Source organism: Cynocephalus volans, chromosome 1 (genome assembly GCF_027409185.1).
Source record: "Cynocephalus volans isolate mCynVol1 chromosome 1, mCynVol1.pri, whole genome shotgun sequence".
Taxonomy (NCBI): Eukaryota; Metazoa; Chordata; class Mammalia; order Dermoptera; family Cynocephalidae; genus Cynocephalus; species Cynocephalus volans.
This window is the reverse complement of record NC_084460.1, coordinates 45,256,691-45,269,523: the sequence shown is the minus strand read 5'-3', so window position 1 is coordinate 45,269,523 and position 12,833 is coordinate 45,256,691.

The window sequence follows — 12,833 nt, the reverse complement described above, 5'->3', positions numbered from 1 at the left end:
TGCTCTCTAGCACCTCTAGTGGAAGGTCATTCAGCTACCAGGGTTATACAACCTTTCTCTACTGAGCATGCCCAGCCACTACATTTGCATAAGCCAGCCCCTTGCTGTCTCAATTTCCCTGTGTTGGTGCTGAAAAAGGTCTAACAAGCAACACTAACTTTCCTCTAGGGGAGGGCCTGGGGGAGGGGCCTGAGACCTTGGGGAGTGGCTTAAAACCCAGAGGTGTGTCCTCAAACCTAAACCCATGGAAACTGAGCACCTCCTATCTTATTGTGAGTGGTAGGGACCAGAGGGACTGTGCAGATGGGCTTGAACTGCTAATACCCGTGTGGCTACCCACGGTGCCCTCAGGTTACGGCTCTAGCTTCTCACCCACGGGGGCCTTCCAAGGTGGTCTCTGCTCACCCCACCCTTCACCTCTCACCACTCAGTTGGTTTAAGTGCCAACGTTTCCCTTCTGCCCCACCTCTGCCTGCTTGTATGCAGTGGCGGCCTCTCCTCTTGCCTGCCTCGCAGGCTTGGTGAGCCTCCGCAGACACAGGATGGATCAGGTAATTTGTGATTGGTGGGAGAAAGGGGCACAACAGTCCTCTCACCTTCCCGTGCACTGGGAAATGAGCTGTTGGCTGTCCCCGTCTGGGTTCCATCCTTAGACACCAAAGATTGAATTCTCTCTGGAGTTGGCAGCTTGCATTTCTTGCAAACTTGCTTATAATAAGAACTGAACAAACACCCAATCCGAGTTATAAGAGTTATAAAATTTATTAGTTGTTTTTTTTTTTCCCCCATGGCTGACCAGTATGGGGATATTGCATGTTTATATTAAACAAATTAATGCTTTTAACATGTATGAATGTCCTCCCCCAACAAACCAAAAGAGTTATTTATTTCTGTGCATAGGAAAAAACTAGAAGGATTGAAGAATTTATTTTAACAGATATAATAAAATATCACATTTTTATGTCAAAAACATCCCTTAAGAATTTTCAGTAAATCATTTGGATCCACTTACCAGCCAGCCACCAAAAAAAAGCGGGGGGGGGGGGATTTTCAGTAAATCAGAGCTGCTTTACTAGTTGCTCTGAAGGTTAGCTGTGTGTCACTTGTCCTGTGATAGACTTAATTCTGTTTTGTTTCTGATTATTTTTTTAACCAAGGTCTTACATGCCTGTGGTACAAAATATAAAAAGGTGCCCAGTAAAAAGCTCATTTCTCTCCATCCCAATCTGCTTCCCAGAGGCATCTTCCAGAGACTTATGTTGTAAATGTCCCATCATCACCATTATGGCAGGTTCCCTGTGGTAATCTGGTTCAAAAGACAGTGATGGGATTTACAAAAACTGCTCATTCGTTGCGTGCCATCCAGAAAGTGTCTGATGAGCTGGGTGTTCTTGAAGCACCTGCAGGGTGTGGGCATGCCATGGCTGACCTCAGAGCAGTGACACCGTGTAGCCAGGATGCCTATGGTGGCTGATGAGCCACTAGTCACAAACCCCGGCTCCACCACTTAGCTGGTGACTTAACTTCTTCATGCCTCAGTTTCCCCACTCTTGAAAAGGGGATAATAATTCTCACAGTGTTACTGGTAGTGCTCAGTGAGTTAATGTACATAACATATTTGGAATAGCCTGGCTCATCGTAAGTGTGATGTAAGGGTTTGTCCTTTCTTTTTTTTTTAAAGATGACCGGTAAGGGGATCTTAACCCTTGACTTGGTGTCAGCACCACGTTCTCCCAAGTGAGCTAACCGGCCATCCCTATATAGGGATCCGAACCCGTGGCCTTGGTGTTATCAGCACCACACTCTGCCAAGTGAGCCACAGACCAGCCCTAGGGTTTGTTCTTAATGTTATTTGAAGATGTCAAATAAAGTCTAAGTTCAAGGTCCTGTCCATAAGGTCTTCTTATAGTAGACCCTGCCGTTAAGAGGTAGAGGCCCCAGCAAATTCTTCTCTCTGGTCTCTGGGGACTCTCTTCTGAGGCTCATGTGAAGGAAAAACACCAACAGACCCAGGATCTGGGTGGTGGTTTCTTTCTGTGGGTCTGATGCGGGGGGGTGTCCTCCTGGGGCTGCCTTGGTCACTCTGTAAGATGGAAAGGCTAAGCTTTCCTAAGGCTCTTTCCATTCTGCAGGCCTCCTGGAAGTCAAACTGCAACTGACTCTGGGATCAGAATTCTTCTGGCCCAGGGTGGTGGACGGAGGTGGTCAGTCATTCTCCCCGGTGAGGAGCCTCCTCCGGGACAGGGTCTCAGCTGAGAGGTTGCTGGTGAGCGTGAGTCACAGTGGTGGAGTGGAGGGGGAAGAGCCAGGCTTTGAAGTGCTGCAAAGCCAGGCTGTGTGACTTTCAGCACACCATTTCCATCTCTGAGCCTCGACTCTCTCACCTGTGAAATGGACATGATAATAGTCCTATCTTACAAGGTAGTTTGTGGATTAAAGGAGATAATTCACATTACGTGCTTAGTACAGCAACTGGCACAGAGCAGATGCTCAGTAAATCTTTGTTGAACCTTGTTAGTGGTCCCTATTCTTAGCCCTCCAATCTGTTTTGGGGGAAAGAGATGCCTGTTATGGCCATTGCAGGCAGACCCCAGAACACACAAAGGAACAAAATGACATCAGAGAGTGCTATGAGAGTCACAAAGAAAATAAACCGTTGCTGGGGAGAGTGAGGACCTGGATTTGGGAGTGGGAAGAGATGTTCTGTGTTTTAGAATAAGAAGCACAGGCGTAGGGCATCTCCTTGGAACTTTATCAAAGGTGTGAAGTGAAGAATAAGTCTCCTATGAAACTCCAAAAGAGAAAAACCAACCGTCGGGTTGTGTGTGATTCACAGATTCCATGTTTTATTCATCTCACCTTTATGTTGAAGACACTTTCATAAACCTGTCTAATTATGATAGATACTATTGATTCTCCTTTCAGTGTTTCTGTACTAATTTACCTTCCAGAATTTCTGTACTGATTAATCTTGAGCCTTCAGTGTGTGATCAGACTAGTGATCCCTGTTTCTTCCTTTTTGGCAGCTGTGTAGTATTCTATCGTGTGGATGTACTATAATATATATAAACATTAAACTATATGTTTTATTTATTTATTTGCAGCTGGCCGGTATGGGGGTCCGAACCTGTGTCCTCAGTGTGATAAAGCTGGGTTCTGACCAACTGAGCTAACCAGCCAGCCCCTGTACACTTTAAATCTGCACATTTTATTAGTCCATAAATTATACCTCAGTACTGGAGTAAACAGTCTCAAAAAAAGTAAGCCTCCATCTCTCTGCTGCCCCAGACCTTCAGCTCCTCTCCCCAGAGGCAATCGTGTTAAGCACTTTTGTGTTCTTGTCTGAGCCTCTTATGGGCATTTTTAAAAAACAGAAATACTAGAATACTAAATATGCTATTTTACAGTTTGTTTTTTTACTTAGCAATATATTTTCTATGTGACTACACATCCAGCTACCACCTTTTTAACAGCTGCATTATATTTTATTGGGTGCATGTATTGATTTATTTAACCAGTCCTTTACTGATGGTCATTTAGGTTGTCCCTAGTCTTTTGCTATTACATACAGTGCTGCAATGAATGAATGTTCCTAGATATATGTTTTGCACACTTGGGTGTGTATGTGTAGGATAAAGTCCCCAAAGTGGAATTGCTATGTCTTCTAGGTCTGGGGATGAAAAAAAAAGGAGCGGGGGTAGTGGAATTGCTCAGTTAAAGGATATATGCATTTAAGTTTTTGATAGATTTTTGTTTCCAAATTTCTCTTTACACCCCTGTAGCAATGTATGGGAGTGCCAGTTTGCAGAGGACTGACTCTACAGAAGAGTTGTCTGTGAGGCCTGAAGCATGAGGAGGAGCTGGCTGGGAGCAGATCTGGGGGAAGGGCATCCCAGGTCAAGGGAACAGCAATACCAAGTCCCTGGGGAGGAGGCCCAGGAGCAGGCAGGGGCCCGGTCATTCGGGGCTTGTGGATGTGGTGCACAGGGGAGATTTTATTCTAAGAGTGCTAAGAAGCCCCTTGCCTGGGGTGGGATTTAACAAACCTGATGGAATTTTTAAAAAGATCACTCTGGGCTGGTTGGTTAGCTCAGCTGGTTAGAGCGTGGTGCTGATAACACCCCAGTGTGGGGTTTGATCTCTGTACTGGCCAGCCGCCCAAAAAAGAATCATCTGGTTTTCAAGAGGGGCAGAGGGTAAGGTGGAGGTGGGGATTAATTTGGGTGGAGGGGTGAAGGTGGAAAGGAGGGAACAGATTCAGGATATTTCTGAGAAGCAGGCAGTGAAATCTCTTGGCCAAGGCCTTCTTTGGAGGAGAGATGGAGAGACACCCCCGAGGACTTTGCAGCCTACCTGGAAAGACATTTCCACCCAGGGAATTAGACGTCAGTGTCAACAGAATAGCAACTTCATTTTAGGGATGGAGAAAGCAGCTTCCAAACTCTAAAACACAGAAGAAAAATAGTGACAGATTTGGCCACATAAATATTTGAAGCTTCTGTCATGGACACACACACACACACACACACACCCCATTAAGAACAAATTAAAAAGTAAGTGAGGGGCTGGGAGAAAACTGAGAAAGGATCGTCATCTGGGATTTATAAACAGCTCCTGGAAATCAGTAAGAAAAAGGTAGATAACTGGACAAAGAAATATGAATTGGTAAGTCCCAGAAGAGAAGATTCTAAAGATAAGAAACTTATGGAAATATGCTTAATCTCATTAGGAATCAGGGACATGCAAATGAAAATACAGCCCACCCCCTCGGTAGTAGTCGAATATAAAACGGGAAGACGCTGTTTCCCTGGGAGGGCGGGAGCAGCTGGCCAGGGTTCTGCGGACGCCGGAGCTTGGGCTTTGCAAGAAGCCGGGAGTGTCGGCTTGAGCCGAACTGGCAGGGGATCCAGAGGGCTGGAGATGTCAGATTGGTACTATTGCGGTGGCACAAACGTAGTTCATGTCAAGATTCATGTCCAGCTGTGAGGTCCAGGCGCTCCCAGCTCTTTTGGGCGAGGCCAGTTGCCATAGGGAATTGGGTATCCTGTGGGGAGAGTGGGAGGTAAACCAGAGAGGGAGAAAGGCCAGAACAGCGAAACCAACCTGCATATCAAAGCACTCGGGTGGTCAAGAGGTGGAGAGAGAGCCCGTGGCTGGACTTACGTGGGTGCCGAGCACCCTGGCCTTCACAGGACCCTTCCTCTGTAAAAAATATAAAATAGTATGTATTACTACTGTGTCAGTATAAAGACGAATATATTAAATAATAAAACATTTTCTTTGACCTACAAGTTCCTTTTTTGTCCTCTAATTTTAAAAGTGATTCGGTTGTGTGGCCCTGTGCACTGGGCACACTGGGGCTCATGGAGAGGTCAGCCCTTGGAAAAGAAGCCTAAATGTTCTTCCAGAGACAGCAGTGGGAAATGGAATTCTTTCTTCCTCCTTTTGGCTGTTTTATAGAGGGAAGCTCCTCTGATGTAGAGTCTGGGGTGGGGTTGTGGGGTCTGTGTCCCTGAGATGACGAGAATTGGGGGCAGTTCACTCTAGCAAAGAGTGGTTGGCCGAGGTGGGCTTCAGAGTCCTGTCTGTGTGGAACTGACCCAGACTAGGTGTGTGCATCAGTGGTCAGGTTTTTTTCTTTTTTCTTTTTTTGTCTTTTGGCAGCTGGCTGGTACAAGGATTAAACCCTGGACCTTAGTGTTATCCGCAGCATGCTGTAACCAACTGAGCTAACTGGCCAGCACTGTCAGTTCTTTTGGATAAAAAGGGTTGGTAGCCCTTGGACTGGTCTCCCCTCCCCTGCAGCCTCACTACGCTACCCCTGTGGGGGGTTACAATGAGGGCAGGGGTCATGCAGAACTCTGCTGTTATGCAAACAGGCCCCAGATGTTGGAGGAAGCCAAGCTATTCCTCCAAGCTCCAGTCCTTGTTCTCGGGCCTACAGGCTCTTGTCTAGGTCCTAGGCAGACCAGGTGACCGTGTGTGTGTGTGTGTGTGTGTGTGTGTGTGTGTGTGTGTGTGTGTGTGTGTGTGTGTGTGACCGTGTGTGTGTGTGTGTGTGTGTGTGTGTGTGTTTGTGTGTGTGTGTGTGTCCCCGTCCCTGGGCCCCCTCTGAAGGTGTCAGGCTGCTGGGCCTTCCCGATTCCCACACCTATTCATGTGAGGAGGAAGATGTCTTAACAGTATTGTAGCCAACCAAACACAATATCTTCACTACTACTTGGGGAAAAATCATTCCTGACACCCATCATGCTAATTAATGAAACCTCTAGCCCAGATGTGAAAAACTGCCTTTAATGCAGTGGTTCTCATCCAGGAAATTCTGCCCCCCTTCCCTACCCCTGGGACACATGACAGTATCAGGGGACATTCTCAGTTGTCACAACAGGCGGGGGCTATGCTCCTGGCATCTAGTGGAGATGCTGATTGATGCACAGAACAGCCCCCCACAGCTGAGAATTATCCAGCCCAAAATGTCAGTAGTGCTGAGGTTGAGAGACCATCCCATAATCAGTTCTGGGGGAAGGGCTTCTCATTAGGGTACTCCAGTCCATGTGCTACCTGGTCACCCCCGGATGTAGGTCAGGTGGATGTATATGCAAGTGTTTTAAGGTGAATTATTGAAGACATAAATTGCCATTGCCAGTTTAGGTGACTTCGTCTGTGTACGCCTCAGTCTCCTGGTCTGTAAAATGGGGGTGGTAACAGTGCCCACCTCAGGGGTGCCGTGAGGAGTAAGCAAGATGCTGAGTGGACAGTGCTCAGCCCAGTGTCTGGGACACAGAAAGAGGGCACCGCTTAGTGGCGCAGGCTTGAGGCCAGACTTCCTGAGTCCCCGGAATTCAGTGGGTTAATTCTTAGGCCAATGCCTCGTACAGAGTAAGTGCCATAGAAGGGCTGGTTATTGTTTTCAGTTGTTGACAACAAAACAGATGTGCTTGGCCTGGAACAGTGACCACTAGGTCACCCCACTCCTTCTTCCCATGAATGCAGTTCAGGAGGGGTCTCTCTGCACTCCCTCCGTTGAGCTCACGTCATTGCAGTCCCTTGTGCCTGTGTCCCCATCTTTACCACTGCTCCTACAGCAGAGACCAGGGTGGGGACACGTTTGAGATGGGTGGGGTTCAAAGCCCCCCTTGTGCTTCCCAGAGGCTCAGCTTTTGTCCCCACCCCCACCCCTGCCCCATCTTTATCCTTCCCCATGGTGCTGGGCAGGCCCCAGCTGCCTGACCCCAGCGGTGGGGCAGCGATGGGGCAGCGATGAGGCAGCGATGGGGCAGCGATTGGGCCATTTAAATAAAGTGTCTTCTGTATATTTCACAGAAATTAATGAATCATCTTTACCTGGTAAAATCCCAGGGAGGCTATCTGGAATGTAGATGATATTCGTAGACCTCTAAAAATTTCTGTTTTTGTTTTTGTTTTTTGTTTTGGTAGCTGGCCGGTGCAGGGATCTGAACCTAAAAAAAAATTTTCAGAGGAAAGTTTCTCGTCTAATCCCAGGCTCACCCTGAAAAGCAATGTTCTCCACATCAAAGGACACCCAGAGGCCACTTTGAGGCTTAATTACTGTGTAACTAAGGACAACTTAATCAACCTCTCTGTTTTCTTCAAGTTAACATTTTTTTCTAATTATGAGGAAATACATGTCCAGGGTAAAACATTTGGAAGGTATTGAGCCGGGACCTGCTCTGCTTAAACCACAGATCCTTTCAACCCACCACTCTTCATGTAAATATGCTATTTAAAAACAAACAAAGGAATGCTTTCTTTCAAACAGAAGACAGTTTGCTCTAAGGGGAGGTTACCTTAAAAGAAATTCAACAAAACAAAATGACCTGATTGAATTCCGGCTCAGCACTCTGCCTGCCCAACACTCTGCACCTGGGGCCAGCTCTGCACTTGGATGCACTGGGAGAAAGACAAGTGTCAGGGAGCCAGGAGCAAGGACAGACAGGGGACTAAAGCAGGAATTACCTTCTCATTGAGTGAGTTGTGGGTCTGCTGAGCATTTCTCATTTGGCCTTGAGTGTCCTGCACTTGGGAACCCTAAGCTCTAGCCCAACCTTCCCATTTGACAGACAGGGAAACAGAGGCTCAGAAGGGAGGGAACTTGTCCAACATTACATGTGGCTGGAATGGTATTTTCCTGACTCCCTGGGCAAACTTTTCCTGGCTGTGATAAAATCTGGCTCTGGAGGAGACGAACAGATTTTTTCTCATAGTAGAGAAAAAAGTAGCTGGAAGAGGCAGGGGCGGGGGGTCGTTGAGCAGGACTAAGGGGCTCCACAGAGAGAGGGGAGCCGGTGCCGTGGCTTGTGCCTTCAGCGGGTCTGCTGTGGGGTTTTCTGGTAAGGGGCCCTGAGAAGTGCCATCTAATGGCTAGGTCTTGTGAGTGGGTAAAGCAATGGGGAGTCAGCCAGGGGTCGAGTGCAGAGGGCAAAAACCCAGCTCAAGCTGGCTCAGGCACAGGTTGTCCAAGCTTCCCCCAAAACAATGTGGTCTGTGTTGGCCCAGGAGACACGGAACATGGGCCAAAGAGACAGAGCCTGCCTGGAGTGACTACGCCTAGTCCCTGCTGGAGGCTCAACGTGGAAAGGCCCAGCACGCAGAAGGCACTCACTCGTTTGTTATTGACACAGCATCCTGGGGCCAGGGAGGCAGGAGGGCTTACTGAATGGGTGGATGGGGGCATTCCCAGCATCCACAGGCACAGGAGGCCCGCGCTGCCTCCTCCTCCTTGGAGGCAGCTTGCACTGACTTTCCACTGGGTTTAGTCTCTCCTCACTTTCGGGGCTCTCCCTTTAAGTCCAATGCTCCAGACACAGACTGAACGGTCTGCACTTCCTCCAGCTGATCCTCTCTCTCCCCTTGGAGCCTTTGCGCATGCTGTTCCCCATACCTGCCACACTCTTCCACCTCATCCTCACTCTCTGCCAAGCCCGTTCCCCCTACTTTAGATGTCAACAGGAGGTGGTGCTGCCCCCTGGGGTTCTCTGCGGTCACTTACTCCCCTGTGGCTGGGTTCGGGGTCCCTGTCTCTGCTCCCTCAGGCCTTGGCTTGTTCCCTGTCAGCATACAGTCTTACCACCTGGTGCCCTAATCACCTGTCTCCCAGTCTGTCTTCCATGGCATTCGGTCACAGCTGTATGCCCAGCACCTGCAGCCGGTAGGTGCCCAGCCCATGTGTGTCGAGTGAACAAACCCAGCAAGGGAACCTCAGACCCAGTTCTGAAGAGACATCCTTCTATCATCCATTTATCCAACCAATCACATATTCAACCACTGCACACACTGTGAACTAGACAAAAAATGTCCCTCACTCTGGAGCTGAGATGCTTGGGACGGACACTTGGCTAACTCGAGAACTGAGAAGCAAGACAATTCTAGATCTGAAACAGGGTGAGGGGCGAGGCCACTTTAGCCAAGGGGGCCAGGGAGGGCCTCTCTGAGGAGGTGACCTTGGGGATGAGGCCTGAAAGTTGGAAGGGGCAGTGTGGTAAGACCTGGGGGAAGAGTGCCAGGCAGGGGGCACAGCCAGAGCAGAGGCCTGGGGGTGGCTCCAGCCATTGGAGCAGGGGATGATGAGGGCACAGGGGAGGAGTGTGGGTTATTCGGTCCCCTGAGGTGATCCAGGCAAGTCATGTGATAACCCTGGGCTTGGTCTTCCACCAGTGATAATGAGGGATTTGGACTGCAGGCTCTCTCAGGTCCCTCTGGCGCAGACAGTCTGGTTCCAGAGCAGCCTCGTCGGGACGACCATCCTCTTATGTATAAACTCACATTCCTCAGCCTGGGCTATTTTGTCATTTCCTTTCATGCTAAACCAAAGCAGCTATTTTGGAAACTCCTGTAAGCAAACTAAATCATGGCTAGCATTTGAGTGGGTAAAAAAGAACCCTAAGTGAGGGACTTAGGCAGAAAAGCCACCCAGCCCCAAAGACCCATGATGTTAAATTTAGAAGCGTCACCTCTAAATGAGGTGAAATTGCAGGTTCCCTCTGGCTGGGGGTGGAGATGGTGCAGGACAGCTTTGGCCAGCAGTGAGCAGGACAGATTTAGCAGGAGTGGGCTCCGCTTCCTCTGGCCGTACCTTAGGGGCAGAGGCCCAGTGTCTGGGGAGCAGCTGACTGTGTGAGAAGCTGCTGTCAGCTGACCTGTTCTCCTGCACGCACCAGCTGGGACTACGTGTGTGCTGCCCAGGACCAGGCCAGAGAAGCAGCGAGGGACCCAGGAGTGGAAGAGGCCGTCCCGTCTGCCACCGAAGGTTTGGGAACTGCATGACTTCTGTGCCTCCCTCTTCTGCCCAGGGGCCTGGCGGGGTCTCTGGTCTATCTCTCACACCCTGTAGAGTGCTGGCTACCCAGGGCTGCCCTGAGTGTTCCTCCCACATTACCCTGTGCCTCCCTGGGGACTCCCTAGTCCTGCCCACCATCCAGCTGCTAAAAGGTTAATGCAGGGGGGTGGGGCCTGGTGGGAGGGGAAAGGGTCTTTGAGGCCCTGCTCCAGGGTCCAGCCTCTGTTCCGAATGGTCAGTGACCCCTGCTATGCCAGTGCTTAAACACTCACTCAGAATATCATCCCTTGATTGCAGGTGACAAATATCTATTAGGGCTTGTCAGGAGCTGCCCACTGAAGGCTCCTGAGATTCCAGGGCTCAGCTTGGCCATCCCATCCCCAATCCTCCAGGGGGAGGACTGGTTCTTTCCCCACAAGATAACCCAGCTGGTCCCAACTACACAGGACCAGTGCCCCCTTCTGGCCTCCCCAAGCATCGAGCATCAAAGCAGTCTGGGAGCTGTCAGTGACCCAAAAGGGCCACAGGGACCTGGGCTCCTACACTCTGAGGCCTGCAGGGAATTGAGCTCGACTTTCTTAGCTACCTTAGTGCTACCTTTCTGGCTTGGCAGGTCCCCTTCACAAACTTGCTTCTGTTCTGGAGCCCCTTCCCTCCCTGTCAGCCTGAGTCTGGCTCCTGGGAGGGGTGTACATGTGTCCTCAGCACAGCTGGGGAGGCAAATGCAGCCTAGCATTCAGCAGCCAGGCTTTTGAGTCCAGCATGCCCAAGTTCGAATCCCAGCTCTGGCATTTCCTACTTGTGTGACCTTGGAAGAGTCATTCTCCCCACTCTCTGAGCCTCAGTTCCCTTATCTACAAAATGGGGATAATAATAGTACTAGCCTCGTATGGTTTTGGGAGAATTACATGAGATTTTTAAGTCCTTTGAGCAAGCAGCAGACAGAAGTCTGGTGACCCAGGATCAGAGGCAGGGCTATCCATCACCCATCAATAGCTGCTGCTTTTGTAAATAAGGTTTTATTGGAACACAGCCATGCCCATCATTAGCAAGTCTGTGGCTGCTTTTGCTTTTAAATGGTAGAGTTAGTAGTTGTGACAAAAACCGTATGGCCTGTAAAGCCAGAAATATTTACTATCTGGCCCTGTACAGAAAATGTTTGTCCATCCCTGCCTGAGAGTCTAGTGCAGAATGGTGATGATTTTTACTATTATCCCACTGCCTGCACCCTGGGCTGCAAATCCTGGAGATGTGCGGGACATAGCCTCACCTTTCCTTGTTCTCTGGCTCCATAAAAATGTGTTTCGAGTCTTCCAAGCACCAGAGAAGAACTTAGCTGATCCCTGCCTGCAAGGGAAGACGGAGAAGCCACCATTCACAGCCCACTGTGACCAGAGGAAATCCAGGAGGAGGCACCCAACACAGAGAGTGGGAAGGTGTCCTGGAAGGCTTCCTGAGGGAGGTGACATCTGGGCTGACAGATGAGGAGCTGTTAGCCAGAAAGCCAGTCCCCACACGACAGCCTGAGGACTGTGGGTCCCTGAGCCCCCTCTTCACCTCTCAGAGCCTCCCTTTCCTCATGTGAAAATGGGGCCACCAGACCTCACAGTATTGTCATGAATAGTAAATCCACAGACAGGTCCTGGCACAGGGCGCAGGTCTGCCCCAGCCCTGAGTTCTCCTCCTCTGTCCCCCATCCTCTGACACTGAGCAGGAAGTTGGTGGGGTGCTTCCAGTGCCTGTGTGGAGAGGAGCTGTCCAGCCACCGTTCTTTACTCTTACCCTGAAGTAGAGTGGCCTGGAGAAGTGCGAGGAATGACCCAGAAAGCTGTGGACAGGGGGAGGCGTGCTAGAACCCCCCATCTCTGGGCTGGCTCCCACCAAGTCCCAACCACTGAGCTTGGGGATCTGGGTGAGACTGCGGCCCCCTCCCTGCCTCCTCCTCATTCCCTTGCCCAACGTGGCTGGGGTTGGTCAAGCAGTTTGAGAAGGTTCCCAGGCCCACCCTGGGTATGTGCTGATAGGGGTAGGGGCAGAGGTGAGCTGGTAAATGGGTAACAACCAGCAGAAAAGAAGCCCTGATTTGTAGCATTGGCTGATTCCCATGGCGTAAATACTCGAACCATGGCTGATTTCAATATGATGTGAACTGGCTCACAAAATTTCTAAAAACTTAACAGTAGACTCCCATGAACTGGTACAAGCCAGCAGCACAGGTGGGGGCTGGGGCAAGGCCCCAGAGTGCAGGACTGCCTGACACCAAGTGAGACCATGTACAGCAACAAGCGTTGATGTCACATCAAACACACTCCAATTCTAAACCCGGCTCCACCCCTTCTTAGCCGGGGTCCTTGGGCAAGTCTTGCTACCTCTCTGAGCCTCAGTTTCCCCATCTATAGAATTAAGTCATCAATAGCTCCTGCTCCTAAGGGGACTGTGTGGATTTAATATGATAATTTACATAAGGCTGTTAGCAAAGGTCTGGCTTGGTAATGAGCACTTGATAAATGATGCCTCGATTGCCAGATTGCCTCAG